This window comes from Hemicordylus capensis, chromosome 2 (assembly GCF_027244095.1).
Source record: "Hemicordylus capensis ecotype Gifberg chromosome 2, rHemCap1.1.pri, whole genome shotgun sequence".
Taxonomy (NCBI): domain Eukaryota; kingdom Metazoa; phylum Chordata; class Lepidosauria; order Squamata; family Cordylidae; genus Hemicordylus; species Hemicordylus capensis.
In genome coordinates, this window is record NC_069658.1 from 413,902,770 (window position 1) to 413,928,854 (window position 26,085).

At 43.5% G+C, this 26,085-nt stretch overlaps 1 protein-coding gene and 1 long non-coding RNA gene across 2 annotated transcripts in view; one reads left to right on the forward strand and one right to left on the reverse strand.

The window, feature by feature from the left end:
• Nucleotides 1–23,668, reverse strand: part of LOC128343239 (uncharacterized) — a 33,443-nt gene extending 9,775 nt beyond the window's left edge. The window contains exon 1 of the long non-coding RNA XR_008315403.1: nt 23,403–23,668. This is a non-coding gene — a long non-coding RNA (uncharacterized LOC128343239). The remainder of the gene's footprint in view (nt 1–23,402) is intronic.
• Nucleotides 23,669–25,505: 1,837 nt separating this feature from the next.
• Nucleotides 25,506–26,085, forward strand: part of TEX2 (testis expressed 2) — a 165,930-nt gene continuing 165,350 nt past the window's right edge. The window contains exon 1 of the mRNA XM_053293666.1: nt 25,506–25,657. The gene's annotated coding sequence lies outside the window, so the exon portion shown is untranslated. The remainder of the gene's footprint in view (nt 25,658–26,085) is intronic.

Below are 26,085 nucleotides of genomic sequence, written 5' to 3' on the forward strand. Positions count from 1 at the left end.
ATACCGAAATCAAGAGCCCTGTGCAGATACAAAGCAACTAGGACACTTTCTGATGCCTTGTGCCAGTGTTTGTCCAATTGTGTTCAAGGGAATCCTAGGTTTTCTTGGGAGCTTATCAGTATTCCTCAACAAAAAGTTTAGTAATGGCAATTTCCCCGAAAGGCACCTCACCCACCAATTATTTTCTTTCCCTTTAAGAGAATGTTGGGTGAGTTCTAAGGCACAGTGCACAGGAGGCAATGGTAAGATCCAAAAGGCCTGGCTAATGCCCTGCATGAACTGTGTCCACCTAAAACATGCCCCAGAATTTTCTACAATATATAGCCATTCCATAGTAGATGCCCAGGAGTTCCACAGAGGACAAATCAATCTTAAAAGCAGGTGACTTAAAGCACACTGCGCTGTGCTACAGGTTCTCAATCTGAAGCATAGTTGCCATACATTGCCTGGGGCACTGGGGGTTTGTAGGAAAAGATCAGGAAAGCCCACAGGTCTAGCTATGGCATAGACTCCAATCTACGCTCTTGCCCACCTCTTAAGACAGCACTCAGGCCCTCACCTTGGCTCCACAGACTAGAGGCAAAGTCAACACAAGGCACAGGAGGGCTGCCTCTCTAGTGCTCAGTAATAGAATGAATTATCTCACACAAGTGTGTGCCCCGAGTCACACTTTTTTGCAAGTGCCCTACTTGCAAACAAGGCTGGTCACCCCAATGCCTTAGACAGATAGTTGAAGGTACACAGTAAAGCATATTCCATGTACTTTTGCTTTAAAATAGTGACTTGAAAACAAGCATCCTTTGTAAATGTAAAGCGTTGCGGAGGCAGGAAGGAACTCACATGCCTGTGATGCATCAGAAGGCTTCCAACATTCTCCTTGGCTCCCCCCCCCCCCATTAAACTAAAAATAAATGGAAGCTGCCACAAAGTCTCTTTAGGCTGAAGACTTTGAGCACCTCTTCCCTTCCTCTTTCACACACAAACATTTGCACTACACACCTGAATCACTCTATAGCACACACACAAACGCTACTCACTCCACATCCACAAACCATCTGCCCTTTCACCTTCAGAACATAGCTGGAGTCTTCAGTCCAAGAGAGTGCACGACTCTAATTGCTTTCTTTTAGCTTATGTTTGCTTGTTAGAAGATGGGAGTACAGAAGTATCCAGGTGGGGTCAGTGTAACAATCTAAAGGCAGGGGAAGGGGGGAGGAGAGACAAGCCCCCTCCTCTAGCTGTGAGGAGTCCTGGGTAGGCTGCCACCATCCACTTTTTATATGAACAGATTCACTCTTCCAAGGGTATATTCTGGGAAAGTAAAGTGGAAAAACCTCTCCCTACAGAAAGGCTTGAGCAGTTTTAGGCCTTCAGGAGCATGTGACTAGGGCAAGACCCAATAAGGAGTTACACTCTTTAACAACAACAAGGATTTATTAATATTTGGATGATAAGGAAAACAATAGAGGCATCAGCAATCACTGCTTCCATTCAAGTAGAACCCTTCCCCAGGAACTAGAAGAACCATGCAGTCAGATACAAGCACTTAAACAAAAATAAATCTCCTGACACATCTAGCTGAACTGGTCCCTATCCTTCTTACTTCCTTCCAGGTAAAGATATTCCAGTTGATTCCCAGCCCAAGTCAGGTTAGTTTCCCTTTTTCCTACAGTAGTTGCTGATTGGACATCACTCAGAGGCCTCCAGGGAAGAACTCAACACATGCCTACCCTACTCTTCTATAGGCTGTTGTCCAGTCAACCCTGTCCCTCACTCTGGATTGGCCACAGGAATTTGATTCTCCTGGGCTTTCTTGGAGAAGCTCACCCTCCAAGCAGTTACTCTAATTGAGGCCTAGTCATCCCTAAAGCCTGACTATCACTATAGGCAGCATCATAGGTGGGCCCGGTTTTGCATGGTCTTGGAAAGGCCTCTGCCTGAGACCTTGGAGACCTCCAGCAAGTCACCATAGCTTATATTAGGTGGTTAGATGGACCAATGGCCTATCTCAGTATAAGGCAGCTTTATATGTTTCACTAGGTGAAGCTGGTGGTCACTGATTGTAATAAAGTTCTCCATTTAGTTATATATGTTAATGATTACTAGATGAAGGAATTGTTTACCTGTCCACATAAGCAAAAAATGCATTATATGGATTGGTAGTGCAATGGCTATGCTGCAGACATGGCTGTGAGCTGTAGCATCGTGTGCATATCTGAGGAAGTATGAAAGAAATAGAAACAAATGCGAGAACTGGGAGAAAAGACTACGCAGAACTTTTCTAAAATAAACCAAGTTAATTAAATAGGGGTCAAACTAATTTATTTTATTTATTTTATTTTATTTTTTTACATTTTATATCCTGCTCTTCTTCCAAGGAGCCCAGAGCGGTGTACTACATACTTAGATTTCTCTTCACAACAACAACCCTGTGAAGTAGGTTAGGCTGAGAGAGAGTGACTGGCCCAGAGTCACCCAGCTAGTTTCATGGCTGAATGGGGATTTGAACTTGGGTCTCCCCGGTCCTAGTCCAGCACTCTAGCCACTACACCACGCTGGCTCCCATAATGGATGAGCAGAAGCAGTAGTGCACATTAGCATTTTAAGGAATCGCTGAGGGTGAGTAGAGGGATGAATTAACTCTACTTTAGGTATTATTTAAAAAATATGCAGGCTGTCAGTGAGAAAAGCATGAGTGGTGAATTGCCCTTCTCTCTCTCTCTGAAATCCACAGTTTTGAGCTCAGAGATGCAGTTGCAAACAGATGCCTCTGACTGTAGTTGTCCTCACTGAAATACGGCATTCCCGGAAGGTATAATTTCAGTATAAATACAAAGGAGTATATCTGAAGTATTCATAGTGTGAGCAGAAGAAATTCTGTAGATGCAAGGAGGAGGGGTGATGTTTACTTCTCTCCCCTTCCTTCTGCAATCCCCTGTGCACCCTGAAAACTCATTATACTGCTCCAAAATGGCATACCTGTCACTTTCTCCTACGACATGTACGCTAACTTATCCCCAGTTATGTCATCATGTGCATTTCTCCCACCCCCAGTCCCATCACTCACTGCTGGGGGTAGAGCTACATACCACATGATGATATATCATGAGATGGGCTAAATTATCATACATGTTATGGGAGAAGAGAAGAGGACTTGACATAGAGGTACTGTTTGGGGCAACTGTACCAACAAACAATAAGATAAAGAAAATAAAATGTTAAATACTGAGCCAATAAACTGGGATCAATGCTCTTGTCTCGAGGCTGTAAGTTTCTGCATTGCTGATCCAGTCAGTAGTTCCAGTGCAGAGGAGGATAATTGCACTCAAGTCCCATTAATCTCAAATGAATCAGTGGTCCATAATTTTTCTGGTTTTGATAGGATTATCTTGTTTAAATGGAGAGCTGGTCTTGTGGTAGCAAGCATAACTTGTCCCCATAGCTAAGCAGGGTCTGCCCTGGTTACATCTGAATGGGAGACTTGATGTGTGAGCACTGTAAGTTATTCCCCTCAGGGGATGAAGCTGCTCTGGGAAGAGCAGAAGGTTTCAAGTTCCCTCCCTGGCAGCATCTCTAAGATAGGGCTGAGAGAGATTCCTGCCTGCAACCTTGGAGAAGCCACTGCCAGTCTGTGAAGACAATACTGAGCTAGATAGACCAATGGTCTGACTCAGTATATGGCAGTTTCCTATGTTCCTAAATGAAATATCCATGCTTCGATAAGGCCTGGGACAGTTTCAAATGAAAGCACTTTATCAGGCTACACTCAATAAAGTGCAATGAAAAGTCCAAATCATGTATAAAGTGCTCCCCAATAGCTTACAGGACTTTGGGGTAAATCTGGCCGATATGTGAACACACACCCTCCATTCCGGAGGAGATGTGGGCTAAAAGTCCTGTGTGAAAAATGCCCTGGCGTCTCCTCCCCAGTCCAGATCATTTTTAATGAAGTCTCATTCTTCTGCCTGACAGTATTACTGAGTGTATAGTAACACCCCACATGCAGTCCTGAAAAAGTTAGTTATGCTTAAGACCCAGTGAAAATAATTTTAAATAAGCATTTCTTGCTGTTTCTATATTGTGTCCATAATCAACAGGAAATTATAGTAAACTGGTTATGGTTGGTACTATAAATAGGTGGTGAATTATTTCCTTTGGGAGTTGGTGTCTATGTCAAAGAGATACTCTCTTATCAGTTAATTAGTTTGAATAATCCAAATGTGATGCAATGTTTGCACTATAAGCAGGAATTGTAATTTAATCTTCCTCATTCAAAGTACTGGCATTTTTGCACACCAAGTTACTGTTTTCTAAACTGTCTGTATTGCCTACTAGTTTATTTTTAAATGTGAAGATCCACAGCTCTGCTTTCAGATTTGAACAATAATAATAATACAAGGATGGACAACCTGAGGCTCTCCAGCTGTTAGACTACAACTCCCATCATCCCCAGCTGTGATGAATTGTGACTGAGGATTATGGGAGTTGTAGTTCAGCAACAGCTAATGTGCCTCAGGTTGGCCATACCTGAAGTAATGCAATGAGAGGTGTGGCTAAACCTTGTTTTTGTGATTGTTACTTGACTGATAGATATTAGGTGTGTATGTTGTTGGTCAGCAGATTCATAGATTGTTTCCAGATTGGGGACTTTTAGCACTACCCTACCCAGTAGTTGATACATTAGCAACTGCAATTGACTTTACACACTTCAGTGTGTACTGTATAGTGTTTTTATGTGTGTGTACATTTCATTATATTAGGAACATGGGAAACTGCCATATACTGAGTCAGACCACCGGTCTATCTAGCTCAGTATTGTCTTCACAGACTGGCAGCAGCTTCTCCAAGGTTGCAGGCAGGAATCTCTCTCAGCCCTATCTTGGAGAAGCCAGGGAGGGAACTTGGAACCTTCTGCTCTTCCCAGAGCGGCTCCATCCCCTGAGGGGAATATCTTCCAGTGCTCACACTTCTAGTCTCCCTTTCATATGTAACCAGGGTAGACCCTGCTTAGCTAAGGGGACAAGTCATGCTTGCTACCACAAGACTAGCCAGGGGCGTAGCAAGGTTGGAGTGGGCCCAGAGACAAGATTTTAAAATGCCCTGCCTCACTGAAGCTCAGCTCATGAAGTAAAGAAATCTTAAAGGAGGCTGAATAGTGGTAACAAAAAGCATAGTAAAATATAACCAATGTGCCACAATAGAACGTCATCCTAAATTATTTTTTAAAGGTTTTGTAAATTGTGGACGATGCAAGTCATTTAATGGTACTAGAGAAAGACATGCTGTTCTGGTAGCTCCAGGTCTTAACACTCACATCAATTTTGGTGGATGAACCCAACCGAAGGAAGCCCAGGCGGGTGCGTGGCTGGGGGAGTCAGTCATGTGACTTGTCTCGGGGGGGGGGTCCCAAGGCAGTGGGCCCCCAGACAACTGTCTCCCCTTGCCCTGTTATAGTTACTCCCCTGAGACCAGCTCTCCATACACATTAGTGGGTGTGACATAGAGGGTAAACAACATATGGCCCCCTCCCCTCCCCTTTTCTTTTTCCCTTTGCCCACACTTTGCCTTTACTTTTGCCCAATTACAGCTTTCTTATATCCACACCGGCTCTTTGTCACAAATAGGCTATATCAGAAGCTATTAAAAGCTCCCTTAAAAAAATGAAAATAATATTTTTCTGCTAAAGCTGCCTTTCCATTTTGATGCTTACTCCTACTTTTGTGTTATGGACTAATTCATATAATCATACACAGCTGTCTGTTGGGTTCAGCAAAGCACACTTAATTCAATGTCCCCTGAAAAGAGAAGGGTATAATTTATTCTTCGTAATTATACATTTCCTGCATTATGGTATTTTTTCAACTCTGCATCATTAACACATAATTCTAGTCTTAATGTAATTGCTGCCTTTTTGTACTGTACAGTACATGAATGCCCACAGATTCATGTTTGATGCTTATTATGTATGACATACTAATCAACACCTTGGTTCCTCTGCATGATAAAGGTCATAGTTATTTCCCCCCAACACATACAGATTTGGGTCCAATGCTGCAAAAATACTTGCATCCCAATCTTATGCATATTTACTGAATAGGAAGTATCACTGTGTTAAATAGAACATACCCCTAGGTAAGTAGGCATAGGACTGTAGCCTTCAGACATTTTCAGACATTACACTAAATGTACCGTTTTGCTTTTCTCACATTTGCCATATGCATGTAAACATGATATTAATTGGACTGCTCTGTTTTTCAAAAATCTTCCACTTGCTGTTCTGAATCTCCAGTACATAATGTGCAGTACCTTTCAGGTACCTTCCCAGTCTTTTGACCGCTATCCAGTCCTTGTTCGTTGGCACACTCACTTTTCTGCTCAGGATTCCTACTGCTGAGGCAATGTCTGGCCTTGTCACTGTGGCTATGTACAAAAGTTTTCCAATTGCCTTTCTGTATTGATTGTTGGCTGGTAGAGGCTGTCTGTCCTCATCTTGCTTCCAGAAATCAGCATCCATTGGTGTGCTGACTTCATTGGCATCTGTCAGTCCCAGGCATTCTAGAAGATCTTTTATCTTCTGTTTTTGGTTGAGAAGGAACGTTCCATTCTCTTCTCTTTCTGTTTGGATGCCAAGGTAATATGAGATGCTTCCGAGTTCCTTCACCTCTATTTCCTTGTTCAGGTGTTGAACAATTTCATGACTGTCTTGCCTTTCCTCGTGTGCAAGAATCAAATCATCAACATAAGTCAGAATGTAAGTCCATCTATTGTCTCTGAGTCTAGAATATAGGCGGGGGTCAGCTTTTCCTTGCGTGAACCCCTCCTTAAGTAGTAATTGATTCAGTTTCTCATTCCATGCTCTGGCTGCCTGCTTTAAGCCATAGATGCTCTTTTGCAGTTTGCACACTAGCCCTTTCTTTCCAGGTTCCTCAAAGCCTGGTGGTTGTTACATGTAGATGTCTTCCTCGATTTCCCCATGTAGGAAGGCAGTCTTTATATGCAAGTGTTCAACTTGCATCCCTTTGGCTGCTGCCACGCTGAGCAATGTTCTAATTGACATGTGTTTCACGACTGGTGCAAAAGTCTCATCATAGTCCTGACCATAGATTTGGGAGTATCCTTTGGCTACTAGTCTGGCTTTGTAGCGCTGTACATCCCCTTCTGCACCCTGCTTGACTATGAAGACCCATTTGCATCCCACAGTCTTTCTTTCAGCGGGTAGTTCCACAAGTCTCCAAGTCTCATTTTTGTGAAAGGAATCAATTTCTTCCATTGCTGCTTTTTTCCACTTCTCAGCTTCATCAGCTGGCAACCTTTCTATATCTTGCCATGTAGTGGGTTCTTGCATCTCTCCTCCTTTAGCCATGAGTGAGAGTCTGTTAGGTGGAACCCCTTTGTTATGCCTCTGTGAGCGCCTCCGGGTTCCAGTTGTGCCTCCGAGTTCCAGTTGTGCAGCCCCTTCTGAATCTGGCACTGTTTCCTCATGATCGCTGCTTGACTCCAGATCCATTTGAGCCGAATCACATGGCTCTTCATTCATCTGGATTTCTGGGGAAATGTTTGATGCTTCACCTTTATTTGATCTTTGTCTTTCATCGAAATACACTGCATTGCAGACTTTGACCTTTCCACTCTTTGGATCAAGGATTCTGTATCCTCTGGATTCATAGCCAACAAAAATTCCCAGTTCACATCTGCAACTGAGTTTGGTTCTCTTTGCTTTGGGAATATATGCATAGGCCATTGATCCAAACATTTTGATGTGTCTTAGGGAAGGTTTTCTGTCATGCCAAAGTTCAAATGGTGTCTTATTTAGAGCCCCTGGCGGCGCAGTGGTAAAACTGCCGCTCTATAACCAGAAGGTTGCAAGATCGATCCTGACCAGGGGCTCAAGGTTGACTCAGCCTTCCATCCTTCCGAGGTCGGTAAAATGAGTACCCAGAAATGTTGGGGGCAATATGCTAAATCATTGTAAACCGCTTAGAGAGCTTCCAGCTATAGAGCGGTATATAAATGTAAGTGCTATTGCTAAGTGCTATTATTTGTTGCCTTGGTTGGCAATCTGTTTTGCAGGTAGTTAGCAGTCATCACTGCTTCTCCCCAGAACCTGTCTGCTAGATTGGCATCATGCAGTAGACATTTGGTCATTTCCACTAGAGATCTGTTCTTTCTCTCAGCTACCCCGTTGAGCTGTCCAGTAAATGGAGGGGTAGTCTGGTGAGAGATACCATTTGATTTCATAAATTCTTTCATCTGGTATGACATATATTCCCCTCCACTGTCTGACCTCAAACACTGGGACTTCCTTCCAAATTTGTTGTTCACCAGTGCAATATATTCTTTAAATTTCTCAAACACCTGGCTTTTCTCTCTTAGAATGTACACATAGCAAAATCGGGAGTAATCATCAATGAAAGTCAGGACATACCTATTTCCTCCTGAACTCATCAGTAACGGCCCACAAACATCTGAGTGAACCAGTTCCAAAATGCTCCCGGACTGTACATTTCCCTTTGCCTGAAAAGTTGGCTTGACTCCCTTGTTAAGAATGCAACACTGACATCTGCTGGCCATTTCTGGACATGCCCTTATATTAAATCCCTCGGTTAGTTCCCTTATTTGGGAGTCAGTTTTAAAGTTTAGGCTTTGGTGGCCTAATTTTCTGTGCCATAAGAAATCACAATTTTTGTGTTGGCAACTACTTGCCACATTTTCTTGTGCAGTAGCACAGTCTACTTCAAAAAGTCCATCATCCCGCATGTGGGCAGTCATGATTAACTCATCACCTTTGGAGATGTAGGATGCTTCCTTTTCAAAAATTGCTTTGCACCCCTTCTTGAGTCCATGCCCAATTGAGATCAAGTTGACTTGCAACTCTGGCATGAAAAGTGCATCATTTATCTTAACCTCATAAGCTTCAGCAGCAGAGCCACAAAGTATCTTTGCTGTCCCCTTTCCAGCCACGCTTATCTTCCTTGAATCTGCTAGCATCACATCAGATCTGTAGCTTTCATTGAGTTCGATAAATAGACTGCGATCACAGATTATATTCTGGGATGCACCTGAGTCCAGGATGAAAGTGTGACTCCTCGTTGGCTCTTTTAAGGCAATGCTGTAGCTTTTGGCATTGCTCTCCCTTTCAGATAAGCCACCTTGTCCCTGCTTCTCCTCCCCTCTTTGTTTGTCGCCATGACTCATCCCTGTGTTTACTTTATTGCCATGGTGACCAGGTCTGTGCCCTCTGAGTTTCCTGCTCTTTGAATATGCTGATGAGTCATTGAGGCTACTTCGTTTGCTAATGCTGGAATTACTTTGCCTGCTGAAATGTGCCAGAGTGCCATCGCTTTCAAATTTCTCCTGCTGCAACTTTATATTAAAATTTCTCAGACTTGACACAACATGATCAACCTTCAGTTCACAGTGAGACAGTTCAAGAGCGACAATTAGGGGTTCAAAACTTTTAGGCAGGGATTGTAGGATTGCCCCAAATAGAATAATTTCATTCAATTCACATTGGTTACTCTTCAAAAGCCTGTTAATTTCTAAGATATTTGCTATGTGGGCTTCAAAGTCTCCCCCTTCCTGCAGTTTGCTTTCACATAGCCTTTTATACAGGAGAAGAGCTGCATTTGCAGAGACTTGGCCACATTGCTTTTTCAGTCTGTCCCACGCTTCTGAGGCTAAATCAGTATCCCGCACATAAATCAATAAATCATCGCTTATACTCAAAATTAAAAGGCCATACACGTGTTGGTTTTTCTTGTCCCACGAGGTTTGAGCAGCTTCATCTTGGGCTGGCCGTCCCTCCGTGAGCACTTCAGAGATTCCTTTTGTCATGAAGATCGCTTTCATCTTGAGGGCCCAGGTTTCGTAGTTATTGCCATCCAGTTTGGGAAAAGAAGGAGCAATTCCTGAGTAGGCTGTAGTCACAGGATCCATGCTGCAGTTTCTAACTAACTCAGCTGCACTTTCAAAAATGAAAAATAAAATAAACTCTGCTTGTGCCTAGAAGCCTGTTGCTCCTGCTGGGCCCATAACCCTGTTAGAGGTTGTTGATTTTTACCCACAATAGGTAAAACAGCAGAGCACTAAGGAATGAGCACATACTCCAGTTACAGAGTAGGTAGCAGAGGATGGTTTGGATATTGCAGCTATTTAGAGAAAACACATGGAGATCCTTGTATGACTAAACACTAAACATTTATTGGTTAAATACACTTAGATAGGAAAGACCTATATCTAATCTAAAGGACTACATAGTGGATAGGTAAGGAGAGAGAGAGAGATGTTTCCATCTGCTCTCTAGGAGGAAAGGAAGGATTGTTGCTCAGCACAGGAAGTGCTGCAGAGTCAGTTCAGGGGTCATAGAGTAGGGACAGATAGGGAGACCCTGACTCACTGTCTCTACTACCAATGCCCCTAGTGGCCATTAGGACAGTTGGTGCAAAAGGTCGATGCACTGGAAGTTCATCTCCAACAGACCTCTCCTGATTGTCTTAATGAGCAGTGGGGGTCTTGCAGAGAAAGGCGCTCTCTCAGATAACCCAGGCCTAAGCCATTCAGTGCTTTAAAGGAAATAACCAGCACTTTATATTTCAACCAGAAACAGAGGTACATGTAGGTAATTTTGCAGCTTGGATCTAAAGGCCTTTGGAGCCCCACCACCACCACCACCACGCCCTGGTGGAGGCCCCTCTCCCACTACAATTTAAGCTTCATCCCCCTATATACACAGAGTGATAAACACAGTATTTTTAACACATGGCGTATATTTAGGCAAATATGCAGTAGCAGAAAAATTTCAACATGCAACTTAAAATATTCCCATCCCACATATTTCTTTCCCCACTCTCCCCACTCTGCCTCTAAAAGCACCCAGCACAAGTCATAATCTCACTCGGCTGCCCAGTGCAGTGCACACCACCTGGGACTGTCTAAAGAGGATTAGGGGGGGCAGGGAATGTGGAGGCCCTGGACTTCGGCCTCAAAGTCCAGGAGTATGAGTGCCACTGCCCGGAAACAGTTTTTAAAATGTTTGAAAACATGGGAAGGAGAAGAAATTCTAAAGCATCAATCAATTGTTGGATCAGCCAAATATACCAGGCACTTGAAGAAAAATTTAAATAACAACAAATGGACAGCCTGCCTGAAGCATGAAGGGAAGGACAGACAGGAAGGGGCAGTCATTATTTGATCCACAGGCAGTGCATGTGTCTGAAGTGAGGGCAGGAACAGAGTTCAAAAGCTGCACTTGCTGTCTCCACAGTGTCACAAATGAATGTGCCCCACCAAGTGTGCATCACTAGATTTATTAAGTATATTGAACTAAATAAAAGTAAATACACTTGCAATACTGTTGACTCAACTCTAGTGCTCATTCTACACAGTCTCGTTGTGTGTGTTTGGGACTGATTCTGAATAGATAGTAATGACTGCACTGCACATCAGGAAGAGCAGCGACAACTTCTGCCTGGTATGTCCAGATGAGTCCTTCCTATAAGCAATTGCCTCCTGAGTTAACAATGCTTCCACAAACATGCCTTAGAGAAAAGGCCATATATTCACACTTGACCTTCAGAATTGTTCCCTGAGATGAGGTGAGAGGCAGTGGCCATAATTCCCATTAGCCTTCTTCAGACATTCAGTGGAACACACTGTCTTTGCTCCTGACCTCCATGCGTTCAGATTAAGGTCTGCACAGAGCCTACATGTGTACAAAATGAAGCAACCATCTATTTTGGTCACAGAGGCATAATGATAGGGGGGGCAGGGGGGCACATGCCCCGGGCGCCATCTTTGTGGGTCACGTGGGGGGCGCCACCATGACCCCCGCCGATCCAAAAAAAAATTTAAATTTAAAAAAAAAAAAAACATTTCAGCAGTCAAGGGAGCGCGTTGGCGCCCCCTCCCCCACGAGCAGCCCCTTCCACGCCCACCCCCCCATGGCTTGGCACCGTGGCAGCGGCCTGGTGGGCGCCGCGGCGGGCGCCTAGTTTCCTGCTGCTTGCCTTGCTTTGACCACGGACCCGGAACTTCGCCAATCGCCAGCCAGAAAGTCAGAAAGAGGCCCTCTAGTGGCTTGTCGTGTCTTTAGTCAGGCACGCACGCTCAACTCGGCCGGCGTGCCAAGTCGCGCTGCGCATGCGTGCGTCCCGTCCGTCCTCCCAGCTTGGCTCGCCTTCTGCACGTGAGTTGCTGGGGCAGGCTGGGGCTGCAGGCGCACGCAGGCAGGAGGACACACGGACACCCAAGAAAGGATTCGGAATCGGCGGCGGCCGGGTGGAGGAACCAGACCTCGAGACTCATAATTAAAGCCGGCGTGGGGTGGTCACAACAAGGTGTGTGTTCTTCTTTGTCATGTCGTGTCTTCACTTGACTTGCCATGCCTCATCTTATTCTTATCAACAATCCAATCCCCGATTCCCCGCCCGCCCGTTCTGCCACTTCTCCTTCCTTCCTGCCTGCATCTCTCAGCCTTGTCTACATGACTACGAGTACGAGCAGCAGCCCAACCCCTTGGTGCCGCCCCCCCCACTTCAATCTCACTGCTTTCCCCCTCCATTTGAAATCTTTTCTGGTGTAAATAGCGCGCGGTTTTGGAAAAGGGGAGTCTTTCTTTAACTGCGGGAGAATAAGGAGTCTTTAGCACTATCACCCTAGTCCCTCGAATTACTTTGGAGTCCTTGGTTTTTGTTTTGTTAAAATACATACAGTCACTCACAGGGTTGTTGTGAGGAAAAACCTAAGTGTAATGTAGGATGTATCATCATTCATTGCATCATAATTCTGGTGTTTGAGATACAAGCCAACTTCACAGGGTTGTTGTGAGGAAAAAACACATGTGTGTCAGTCAGATGTATGTTGGGGGGGGCGGCGGGGGGGCGCAATTTCATTGCTTGCCCCGGGCGCCATTTTCCCTAGTTACGCCTCTGTTTTGTCAGTTTACAAACCATAGTGGCCTCTACAGTGGAGCTATGGTTGGAGCCAGTACCATTTTTGTCCTCATGGGGGCGGAAGGGCACTGAATAGGTAGTGATTCATTTACGCTTGACATACTGAATGCTAGGATAATATAAAACCAGTTCAACGTGTAGAAGTACATTGAAAAGTAAATCCAAGTAAAGAGCTGTTGTGTAAATCACCAAGAGTGGATTGGACGGATAATAAGGATGGTTAATGGAATAACAGAAGCACTAGAAGCTATATATTATTTGTAAGGGCAAACCTAGACATCACACAGCAGGTGTCTGCAACTGTTTTTGTTTTTAAATTAAAAGTAGACGTGAGGCTAGCATCAGGAGCAGTGGAAAGGCAGATGGAGAGGGACTGCCTTAATTCTTTCCTCTCCACATATTTTAATGCTAAAAACCAGTGCACTCCAAGCTACTATTCCACAAAGCACCTGTTTCCTTCCCCCTGCAAGTGAAAAAGCAGCTTTAGAAGACAATTTTGAGTAGAAAAGCCACCACAGAGTAAGGTTAAACAGTCTCGTACCCCCTGCTGTTCCTCTGCTCACATACACAGCCTCCTATGGCTGCATGTCATTAAAAAAAAGTCAGAAGACAGTTGAACATGTGACTTCATTGTCTTTACAGAGAATAGAGCATCTCAGTCACGTTCAATTTCACTAAGACTTCCACCAGCCCTGGATTATCCATTAAGCAAAATAAGCTTGTGCTTAGGGCATCAAGGGAAGGGGGGCACCACAGAGTTTCCCCCCTAGCTATCATGCCCTAAACTCTTTCACTGAACATAAGAACATAAGAACAGCCCTGCTGGATCAGGCCAAAGGCCCGTCTAGTCCAGCATCCTGTTTCACACAGTGGCCCACCAGATGCCGCTGGAAGCCTACAGGAAGGAGTTGAGGGCATGCCCTCCCTCCTGCTGTTACTCCCCTGCAACTGGTACTCAGAGGCATCCTGCCTTTGAGGCTGGAAGTGGCCTATAGCCCTATGACCATGAAGTTATCCAAACCTCTCTTAAAGCCATCCAGGTTGTTGGCTGTCACCACATCTCGTGGCAGACAATTCCACAAGTTGATTATGCATTGCGTGAAAAAATACTTCCATTTGTTGGTCCTAGATTTCCTGGCAATCAATTTCATGGGATGACCCCTGGTTCTAGTGTTATGTGAGAAAGAGAAGAATTTCTCTCTATCCACTTTCTCCACACCATGCATGATTTTACAGACCTCTATCATGTCTCCCTGCAGTCGTCTTTTTTCTAAACTAAATAGCCCCAGGTGTTGTAGCCTTGCCTCATATGAAAGGTGCTCTAGGCCCTTGATCATCTTGGTTGCCCTCTTCTGCACCTTTTCCAGTTCAACAATGACCTTTTTTAGATGTGGTGACCAGAATTGTATGCGGTACTCCAGGTGTGGCAGCACCATAGTTTTGTATAAGGACATTACAATATTAGCAGTATTATTTTCAGTCCCCTTCCTAATGATCCCTAGCATGGAATTGGCCTTTTTCACAGCTGCTGCACATTGAGTTGACACTTTCAACGAGCTGTCCACCAAGTCCCCAAGATCCCTCTCCTGGTCAGTCACTGACAGCTCAGATCCCATCAGCGTATACTTGAAGTTGGAGTTTTTCGTCCCAATGTGCATCACTTTACACTTGCCAGCACTGAACCTCATTTGCCATTTTGTCGCCCACTCACCCAGTGGAGATCCTTTTGGAGCTCCTCACAATCCGTTTTGGATTTCACTACCCGGAGGAGTTTGGTGTCATCTGCAAATCTGGCCACCTCGCTGCTTACCCCTACTTCTAGATCATTTATGAATAAATTAAAAAGTACCGGTCCCAGTACAGATCCCTGGGGGACCCCACTTCTTACTTCCCTCCATTGTGAAAACTCTCCATTTATCCCTACCCTCTGTTTCCTGTCTTTCAACCAATTAGCAATTCACACATGCACTTGTCACCTTATCCTATGACTGCTAAGTTTCCTCAGGAGTCTTTGATGAGGAACGTTGTCGAAAGCTTTTTGGAAGTCCAGGTATACTATGTCAACTGGATCACCTTGATCCACACACTTGTTGACACTCTCAAAGAACTCCAAACAGTTGATGAGGCAAGATTTACCTTTGCAGAAGCCATGCTGGTTCACTCCCAGCAGGGCCTGTTCTTCTAGGTGCTTTACAATTTTATCCTTGAGTATGCTTCCCATCAATTTGCCCCAAATGGACGTTAGGCTAACCGGCCTGTAATTTCCAGGATTGCCCCTGGATCCTTTTTTGAAAATTGGTGTACATTTGCTACTCTCCAGTCCTCTGGTATAGAGCCTGATTGCAGGGATAAGTTATATATTTTAGCAAGGAGGTTGGCAATTTCACATTTGAGTTCTTTGAGGACTCTTGGATGGATGCCATCCAGCCCTGGTGATTTGTTAGTTTTCAGTTTTTCCAGACAGTTTAGAACATTGTCTCTTGCAGGGGCGTAGCTATAATTAAACGAAAGGGTTCAAAGAACACGGGCCCCCAGCTCCTGAGGGCCCTCCAGCTCCATCCCTCCCTATTTTCTCCATTGTCTCCCTCACTCTGAGGGGCCGCCAGAGAGAGGGATGAACACGGGCCCCCTCTCCCCTAGCTATGCCCCTGGTCTCTTGTCATTTCTATCTGACTCAGTTCTTTAGCCTCCATCTCTGAAAAGCCTGGTTCAGGAACAGGTACTGTATATGCTCAGTATCCTCTGCCGTGAAGACGGATGCAAAGAACTCATTGAGCTTCTCTGCAACCTCCATATCTTCCTGAATCCTTCCTTTCACTCTCTCATTGTCTAATGGTCCAACCGCCCTGCTGGCAGGTTTCCTGCTTCTGATGTATTTAAAGAAGTGTTTGTTATCCCCCTTGATACTTTTAGCTAAATGTTCCTCAAACTCTCTTTTCACCTCCCTTATTGTCACCTTGCATTTCTTTTGCCACCTTGCATTTCACTGCCACACTCAACTTTAGTCGATTTTTTGAAATTGTTTTTATCTGCCATGTTTGACTTTACTCTGCATTGTTAAAAACACATTTTCTTTGGCTCGGTGAGCAACTAAAGTTTCGAGAAACTACTAAACTATGTATCTGAAGTAAAAAGTCATTGATTTTAGAAAGATTACCGTGAAGAGCAGTACAAAATATTGATAAAACTTCATGTAAAAGATGATCGTATGTTATGATGTCTGACCTTGAAGATGAAATATTTTTCTCAATCATTCCTTCTCTTGTGGCTAGTTATCAGAAATTATAGGCAGTGGAACTGTTTTGTTTTACCTTAAAAAATCTAGAAGAAAACTTTTAAAATTTTAAATAAATATTAAGGTATAAGTAAATAATTTGCTTGAGTCTTAATGTCTTGTCAGTTAAGCAATGGAGGGGGCCGGGGGGGCACCATTGTTGGGCTGTGCTTAGGGCATCAGTCACCCTTAATCCGGTCCTGACTTCCACCAATATTGTTGTATTCATGTAATCATTCCCATGACATTTTATTACCTGAGCAGGTAATTATTTTCTGAGCAGCCTCTTACTGATCTTATTGCTCCATCTGTTAGGCAGGCTTAGAAGGAAAAGCAAGAGCTCCACCCTCTCAAGGAGCCAGTTAACTAGTTGTGCTCAAGGCTTGCCATACATCATGCAACGAGGGGGATGAGGATACCATTTTGCTTCTCTTCCCTCCCAACAAAAAGCCCTTTTTGTTGCCAGGATTATGTACCTAAGGGTGATGCAGCCCTCAGGGACGCATCCCCATTCCTCTTTTTCCACCCTTATCCCATCCCAGAGTGTTGCATTTTCTCTGAGGCTGTTCTCTCAAGTAGCCTAGTTCAAGCTAGGGCAGCCTAGTCTGTGCTAGTCTGCTGATGTGGAGCACCAGGATCTGTGCAGATCCCAGCGCTCCCATCCAACCTAACCCCGCACTCAGGCCAAGGTTAAGGAGGCAAGAGCAGAGGAGACACAGAGATGGGTGCCTAGACTAGAGTACCTGTTTGACAGGGAAATCCCTTAAGGCACTATACTTATTGCACAGTACCTTGTGGGATATGTGGAGGCAAGGAAAATGAGTCCCAGCTTCTGTTGCTCCACACTGCTGCCAGCAGCACAGGTCATGTGGGTACATGGTTTGCATGCCACAGGTGCTCAACACGATAGTCTGGGGAAAGGTAGGTTGAACCCTTCCCCATCCGCCCACACGGGAAGTCGGTTATGTGAATAGCCCCTCTCTCTTACACACATTCTCTCTCTCTCTCTCTCTCTCTCTCTCTCTCTCTCTCTCTCTCCATCCACCCGGCAGCCCAACACACACTCCATCCACACCACAGCCCACTTCATCATTCCGTCTCTCAAGTTCTTCTCTCCCCCCCCCCATCCAGTTTGTTGCATCCTTTTCCTCACTAAATCTCCTTCCCTGCCTACTTCATCTCATTTCCCCTCCTCTCTGCATGTGTGTAAAATAGCTTGTAGTTTTCCCTAGCTCTATGAGTTTCCCCTGCTTTCCAATGGGAGAGGATTTTTATTTTTCTAATTTCTTGGGGAATCGATGTTTCCCCCCAGGATTTTGGTTTATTTTGGTAGTTTGGGCAAGGTCTGGAACCTACCTGTGAAAATGGCATGTTTCTATCTTTTGCGGTTTGGTCTGGGAGTTTAATGTCAGTGAGTCAGTCAGTGAGGCCCAAGCAGCTTTATATTATAGATCTCAATCTCTCCCCCACACCACCACACGTGCACACGCGCGCGCGCGCGCACACACACATTTGTCCTTTCTTCTGTCCCTCCGTCTGCCCAGTCCAGCTTGTCATTCCACCCTTCCCACTTAACTTACCCATCAGTGTAAGCCAGAGCCACCCATCTCTTGTCCCCCTCCTCAATTCACTCTGTAATTTTTCAAGGACAGGGAAAGGTATGGAAGAAGGATGTCTTTTGAGCCAGAGAGTCAAATGCTGGCCTCAGTACACTTCCTTCTGCTCCCTTTGCCAGCCTCTGGTTTTTCACAAAGTGGTTGCTGAGGTTGCGTAAGGAAGGAAGAGGAGGAGGAGGAGGGCCATCTTGAAGTGCTCTTTGCTGAACAGTGGCTGTGCTACTGCTTGGTAAAGAGCTGCTCCCATGTTGAGGGGTGGCAGAGGGAGGCAGGTGTGGCAGCAGGGGGTATCTTGCTGCCCACTGACAACCCAGTAATCCAACGATCCATCTCACCCAACTTAAAGAAAAGACCGCCTCTGTATGTTGGGTTGAATAGGAACAGTTGCTCTCTTTGCCAAATATAAGAGCATCACCATTTAAAAATGTGTCCCTTTGTCAAATTAGCAGAGAGTTTATTTTATATTTTATTATGATTGCATTGTATTCACTTCTAAATTTTGGAAGCCACTTCACATGCCTTTTTAACAGAAAAATGGGGTATAAATGTTTGCTAGAATTCATTAGAACATATTTTTTTCTAGTTTTGATACAAAGCAAATTGTAGGGTGGTTTTGTTTTTTTTAAATTATGTACAAAATTACATGTATGGCACTTGAGTAACTTTTAATTTATTTATTTTTAAGAGAAAGTGGCTGCCTTTCTAGGGCCTCCTATTGTTTGCCTGATTAGTTGTGAATATGCCCCTTTGACCCAGTTAGAAAATGTAAATTTTGTCCACAGCACCCCAGCTGCTTCTGTAAAGGTTACAGATAATTACATCTGAGAAAGGCACTTCCTGGCACTTAGGTAAAGGTTATTTAAATAACAGTCCTTTGACATGCATGTTTAAAGTTCTGCTACACAGAATTGTGTGGGAGCCTTCAAGTAAATCCATTCATAGAATTTTTGTAACATGTGCTTATAAAGTTAATCATGGATTTAAAACAACAACAACCATGAATGGCCTTTATGCTGATATTTCTTGTTACCTGATTCACCGTACAATCAGTATTCAGTCTTTTTGAATTAAAGCTTTTGCAAAAATGAAATAATCCTTCAGTGCCAATGGGGATTTTAAAAGTGTTGAAGGCAAAGCATTACCGTAAAACCAATTTGTTCTTTCTAAAGCATACGTATCACTATCTGTTTATCATGGATAAGTATATCACAGGGAACAATTAATCTACAGCTAAGCCTTTTTAATTCCCATAGGCCAGCACCCAGACTAAGTGCTCTGTAGTAAATGCAACTCCTATGAACTGAAGGAGAGTCAGGGGTCTTTGTGCAAGTGGAAGGGGTCTTTGCATGAGTGGAATGTTCCTTCCATTCAGTTAACTGATGGATTCTGCACTTAGGCTAGATTCCGCCAATTGATTTCAGTGCCTAACTCTCCTTTTCTATTTATTTATTTTATTTATTTATTGTTAGATTTATATACCGCCTGTCATTAAAAACAATCCCAAGGTGGTTTACAAAAATTAAAACACATATAATAAAAATGAGTTAAAAGTATTTAGCTAAAAATATAAAAAAAATCTGATATTAAAATATATAATATACAAACACAGAAAAACTATACATGGATAAAAACACACAGAAGCAGCAATAAAACAATCATGTAAAGGCCTGGATAAAAAGCCAAGATTTAACCAGCTTTCTAAAAAAGAATGAGATATGCAGCCTGCCCAGTACTTTGCATCTTTCCTCAGAAGTAAGTTCAAATGGGACTTACTTTCTGATTTGTATGTACAGTAAGGATTGTGGCCTTAAGTGTGTTTAACTCTGACTGGATGATCATGCCCACATTGTATACATCCGGTAAATCACACAGTTTATGGATTATACCAGTATGCAAGGGGTAGAAACTGAAATAGAAAAGGAACAGGCTGAAAATGCGGAAACAGAAGCTGATCTCATGGTAGAATCAATCCATTTCACACCAATTGCTACCACATGAGATGCTTTTACATGAGCAGTGAGTGATCCTTGAAAGGCACCATTGGCTGCAGTTACATCAGCATGAATAGAAAGTGGTGCACTTAATGACCACAGTGCCTATCTTTGTTAATTATGTACTTTTTACTGACACTTCTGTTTACTTTTTCCCATAGATGTGAATAAAACTCATTGACTTACAAAGGCAAAAGGACAGCTGCTGTAACCAAAGTAAACTAGAACTATGCTCACTGCAGGGTGGTAGTTTTATACAAAAGGTGTTATCTCTTGCCAGCTTCTTGATTAAATGATTCATTCCAGCCAAGCAATCTAGGTTTCTGTACCCTTGAGCTGATTTCACAGTTGATGAGGGAAAGGAAGGTGTGAGCGGGTTTCCAGATTCAAGATGTGACACGTCTCCTGTGTTCATAATAGCTGAAGAGCTCTTCTGAGAGTACACCTCCTGTACCTGCTGCTTGAGCCCTTGAATCTCTGGATCAGCATGATCTATCTATCTATCTATCTATCTATCTATCTATCATCTATCATACTTACTCTTATACCGCCTGATATGTGTATCTCCAAGAGGCAACATACACAATTTAAAATAACAAATATAACACAGAGTTAAAACAATTTTTAAAATTTCATAGAATAATAAGTTAAAACAATTTCATAGGATAAAAACAATTAGTTAAAATTAATGTAAGTTAAAAGCCTCAGAAAAAAGGTGTGTCCTGAGGGTCTTCTTAAAAGCAGAAAGAGATGGAGATGCTCTTATTTTGACAGGGAGCATATTGCAAAGCCCTGGGGAAGCCACAGAGAAGGCCCAGTCCCGAGTCGCCACTAAACTAGCCAGCAGCAATAGGCAACAGTAACTGGACTACCTCAGATGATCTTAACAGGTGGCAAGGTGATCTTAACACATGACAAAGAAGGCGCTCTCCTAAGTACCCTGGACCCAAGCTGTTGAGGACTTTATAGGTAATAACCAGTGCTTTGTATTTCTCTCTGAACATAATGGCAGCCAGTGCTGTACTTTTAAAATCAGGGTTATACGGTCCCTTTGGGTTGTCCCAGAGATCAGTCTGGCTGCCGCATTCTGTACCAGTTGTAGTTTCTGGACTACATACAAAGGCAGCCCCACATAGAGTGCATTACAGTAGTCAAGCCTGGAGGTTACCAGCATACGTACCACTGTTTTAAGGTCATTTAAAAGGTCATCCCTATCGCACATTGAGATCATCGAGAGAGGCATGTCTCCATATGCCGCTGGCTAATCTGGTGGTGATTTGGGAGCAGGCCTTCTCTGTAGTTGCTCCTTGGCTGCGGAATGCGCTCCCTATAGACATTCATGGTTTAGCATCTTTGCCAGCCTTCAAAAGAGCCCTTAAGACACATTTTTTAGCCAGGCTTTTTGTACTCTGAATATTTTAAATGTTTAAATTGCTGTTTTTAACAGTTTGTTTTATTTTGGTTTTCTTGTGTTTATTTTTGTGAACTGCCTAGGGCCTTTGGAGTCAGGTGGTATATAAAGTTAATAAATAAAATAAATAAATAATAAATAGATAATATACCTCTAGAAATGTGGCTGATGTATCAACCAAAGCTGATAGAAAGCACTTCTGGCAATTGCCTCAACCTGAGAAACCAGAGAATTTTGAATCTAGGATCCAGGAACACTCACAAGCTACATACCTGACCTTTCAGGGGGAGTATAACTCCATCACAAACAGGAAGATCTAAACCATCTCTCGGGCAGTGGGGCACCTAGATAATTTTGGAGCCCAGACCTGAAGGGCTTCGGAGCTCCCCCTATATATATATAAAGAAAACAAAACCTGCATTTGCAAATGTCCTGGGGGCGCTCCCCAGAAGCCTGCCGCTGCCCCGCAGTTGTCCCGCCATGCCAATTTTGCCATTTCTTTATACTTTAAAGTTCTTTTGTTCTTTGCTGGGAGGTGGGGGTGAGCTCTGGGAAGAACAAACAGCAGCTAGAGACATTAAGGGCAGGCGGGTGGGCAGGCTCATTGTGTCCCTTGTTACAACTCACTCTGCTAGTGTCTGCTGGGACACTAGGGCTGGTCAGCTGCATCTCGTGCCCCTCCTGGTCGTGGAAGCTGGGTAGAGCACCCTTTGGAAGAAGGAAGGCCAGGCCTGGAAGTGGGGAGGGAGAGTGCAGGACTCTGAGCAACCAAGCCGCATGAGGAGAGGGCCCCAGCAGTGGCAGCCAGGGACTGAGCACTCCTGGCCCAGCTCTATCTCCCCCCCCCCCAATTGAATTTTTATTGATTTTAACAGTAATAATATTCATTCATAACAAACATAATAAACAGAAGTGGACTTCCCACGCATCTCTCTTCGTGAAACATCAGCTATAAAATTTACCCTTGCTATAATAATAATTCAAAACATAAATTTAAACCCTTACAAACACAATTAGTCTACCCAACCTGCATTTTTTCCCCCTTTTGTCTCTAAATTTCAAACCCTGCTGTAAGGTCCATAGTAGGAAAATAGTTTTTTAAATACACCAAAAATGGTTTCCAATCTTCTTTGAAACATTCTAAGTTTTGGTCTCTTATCAGTGTTGTAAGTTTTGCCATCTCCGCATATTCCAAAATTTTTATCAGCCAATCTTCTTTTGAAGGCAGTTCATTACTCTTCCATTTTTGTGTGTATATTATTCTGGCCGCCGTAGAAGCATACATGAAGAATGTTAAATTATTTGTAGAGATTAAACCTTGTGTTATTCCCAGTAGGAAGGATTCTGGCTTCTTAGGAAATGTCATTTTAAATATTTTCTTTAACTCATTATATATCATATCCCAATAGGCCTTAGCCTTCCCACAGGTCCACCACATATGAAAAAAAGTACCTTCAGAATGTCCACACTTCCAACATTTGTTTGAAACATTTTTATACATTAATGCCAATTTTTTTGGTGTCAAGTACCATCTATACATCATTTTATAATAATTTTCTTTTAAAGCATAGCATGCAGTAAATTTTAAATCAGTTTTCCATAACTTTTCCCAGGCTGCCATTTCTATATTACGCCCCACATCTTGAGCCCACTTTATCATGGTTGTTTTAACCACTTCCTCTCTTGTCTCCTCCAGAAGTAACAGTTTATACATTTTAGAAACTAATTTTTGATCATTTTGACATAATTCCTTCTCAAAACTTGAAATCTGATCCTCAAATCCAACATTAAAGTCTTTCTTATATATCTCATTTAACTGATGATACTGAAACCAATCTCTAACCAAATTTTGTATTTCAGTTAAACTTTTTAACTTACAATCCTTGTCTTGAAAATGTAACAAATCCCTACAAAATGTAACAAATCCCTATTAACAAGTTAAAGTGTTAATTATGGGAATAGTCTGAAAGAGAAATAACATTTTAGGCAAAACATTCATTTTCACCACTGAAATTCTTCCCATTAAAGACAAATTCATTTTGGACCATCTTTGTAGATCAATTTTCACTGTATTCCATATTTTGTTTGTGAACAACAGAGAATTGTTATTTGATAACCAGACCCCTAAATATTTAATTTTCTTCTCCACTGTCAACTCACTTATTTCGGAGAATCTGTCCTTGGATTTCTGATCCATATTTTTAGTCAAAACTTTTGTTTTAGTCTTATTTATATAAAATCCAGCCAATTGGCCAAATTGTTGTATTTTATCAAAAAGCCTTTCAATCTTGTCCATTGGATTTTCTAAGAAGAGCACAACATCATCTGCAAAGGCTCTCAGGCCCAGCTCCATCTTGCTGATCCTCCTTGACTCTCTCAGATACCTGCAGGCTGCCTTCCGAGACTGGTCCCTGCAATGCCGGGATCCCCAGCTGCTCAGCTCAGCTCACCTTCCCACCCCCCCACCCACCCCCCACCCCACAAAGAACAAAAGAACTTTAAAGTATAAATAAAATGGCACAGCTTGGTGGGGCAGGTGCGAGACAGCGGTGGGGCAGGCATGGGGTGGCGACAGACTTCTGGGGAGGCCCCCCAGGATATTTGGAGGCACCCACCCAAGACAGGAGGCCATGGACCAGCGCCCCAAGGTCTGGGAGAAAGATGGTCTCTGCTCTCGGGTCCCAATCTCCCCAAGTCAGTTCCTCCCTCTTATTTGGATCCAACTTATTTTTTTATTTACATTTTAAACAAACTTCAGTTTGTTATTCAGCCCATTACTTCCTCCAGGCAGGCATTTAGGGAAGATATGCTGAGGGAGGTGTGATTGGGTGGCACTGTTTTACACTGGTTCCGTTCCTACCTCTCTGGTAGATTCTGGATGGTTTGGCTTGGAGACTGCTGCTCTGCAAAGCAAGAACTAAAGTATGGAGTTCAACAAGGCTCCATACTGTCTCCAGTGCTCTTGAACATCTACATGAAACCGCTGGGAGAGATCATCAGGAGGTCTGATGCAGGTTGTTATTAATATGCTGACGACACCCAAATCTATTTCTCCATATTGACCCCATCAGGAAATGGCAAAGCTACTGTTTCACTTAATGAATAGCTGAATAACAGCTACAAATACATTGATGGTATAATTGGAGAACCACAGGCTGTTTTGTCCCTGCTGTGCCAACCTGAATACATGTTCTACCTGCCCATTTTGCACATATAGCCATAATAGATGCATAGGATTATTTAGTCATCCTGTTTGCATCCCATTATTTCTCAGGATGACTTACATCGGGTTAATTAATTTTATCACAATAACCCCGTGAGGTTGAAAGAGCTTCTGTGCAGGGATTTAAACCTGGGCTTCACTTCCAATTTAATGCTCCAGCCACTACACCACCATGCACTCTAGCTCTGAGCAGCAAATGATCCTGAGTGAATGAGGATCTATATTGGTGCTTGTGACATTTGGGTCTGATTCTGCTGTGTGTATTAAGTTTATTTCCAGATGTTTTTCACCTTTAAGGTTGCCTAGGCTTGTTCACCTCTACATTGCCACCATTCCATTTGATTGTTATAAAGCCTCTGTAATGCTTAGGGTTTCTTATCCTGGTGGTAACACAACTTTGCAGACGTGGGGAAGGTTGTTGACAGTAACCACTCTGTCAGAGATGTTTCAAACAAAAACAAGAATAAATGTTTTATTAAAGATGGTTTCTGAGATTTGTGTACACTACTATGAAGTAGGGCTGATGTCTTGCTTAGTTACAATGTTGATGCTGTTGCTTTACACAGAGCTTGGTTTCTTTACACTTGGTTCTTAAAACTTAAACCCAGTTCCTTCCTAGAACTGTCCTTTTTACCTAGTCCTTAACAGAGAATATTTCTCATCCAGTCTTTGTTTTAGACTGTCCTATGCCCATCTTTATTATAGGCTTTCACTCTGTCTTCACTATAGACTGTCCTATTCCCAGTCTTTATTGCAGACGGTTTTAAACATTTGAGTCTTAGAGCATCTCCCTTTGAAACTGCTTCTCACCAGACCCAAAAATCCACTCCTCTCTCCACTACTAACTCCCAACTGTCAACTTCTAACTGCCACTTGTGATTGACAGCTTCACTGTGTTCCAAGCTAATGTACATAAAAATAGTTCTGCTCCATGCATCATTATATTATTTCATCACAGTGCCGGAGGCAATTCTGCACCCGTGGTCTGACTGCTTTTAGGGGAAGGCCTCGTCTGCACATGCAGCTGAATGAAGTGGTAGAATGGACAGTACCACTTCAGAACCACTTCAGAATGCCACCAAGGGAAGAGCTTCTTCCCTGACAGGAGAGTCTCCACCCCCACCCCACCCCCATTTCTACCTCAACTGCCACAGGTTTGCTGAGCTGTGGGAACATGTAGCACCGGATATAGGTGAGCCTGTGCACAATGACCTCTAGGGGGACAGTGGCAACTTGGAGAGTAGGCCCCTCTCGTCACCCTCACCCCCCAACCAGCATCACCCCTCATTCTGCCTGCAACCCTGCTCCTAGCTCTGCCCTGCACCCTCTTGGAGGACATCCCCCCCACACTAGGCTCTATTTAAAAGAAAGTGCTCTAGTCTCTAACCTAAAACCAAGGGCGGCGGTGTGTGTGTGTGTGTGTGTGTGTGTGTGTGTCACTCTGTGGTGGTAGGGTTTACTAATCTGACTTAAAAAAAATTTTTTTTTTGCATCTTCAGTTGGAGTCTGACCAGGAGGGAACTCCGGCAGTCAGGCAGGCAGCACACATAGGTACTCAACAGCTAGGGCTCCAGCAAGAAGGCTGGAGCAAGGGGGTCCAGCAGCAATATAATCCAGCAG